Here is a 381-nt window from a genome sequence, read left to right as displayed (position 1 = left end):
AGGATTAGGATTAGGATAGGATGAGGATGGGGATGAGGATGGGGATGACAATATGATGAGGACGAGGATATGATGTGAAGTTGGAGAAGGAGGAGGAGGATGAGGATGAGGATAGGATGAGGGTGAGGACGAGGATGGGATGAGGAAGAGAATGAGGACGAAGATGGGATAAGGATGTGGATGGGATGAGGATGAGGATTAGGATTAGGATTAGGATGAGGATAGGACTAGGATGAGGTGGAGGATAGGATAAGGTCGAGGAGGGGGATGAGGATGAGGATGAGGAAGAGCATGAGGATGACGATGAGGACGAGGATGAGGATACGACGAGGAAAACGATGAGGATTAGGATAGTATGAGGATGAGGATGAGGATGAGGAT

Source organism: Lupinus angustifolius, chromosome LG04, assembly GCF_001865875.1.
Source record: "Lupinus angustifolius cultivar Tanjil chromosome LG04, LupAngTanjil_v1.0, whole genome shotgun sequence".
Classification (NCBI taxonomy): domain Eukaryota; kingdom Viridiplantae; phylum Streptophyta; class Magnoliopsida; order Fabales; family Fabaceae; genus Lupinus; species Lupinus angustifolius.
Note: the sequence above shows the minus strand (reverse complement) of the source record.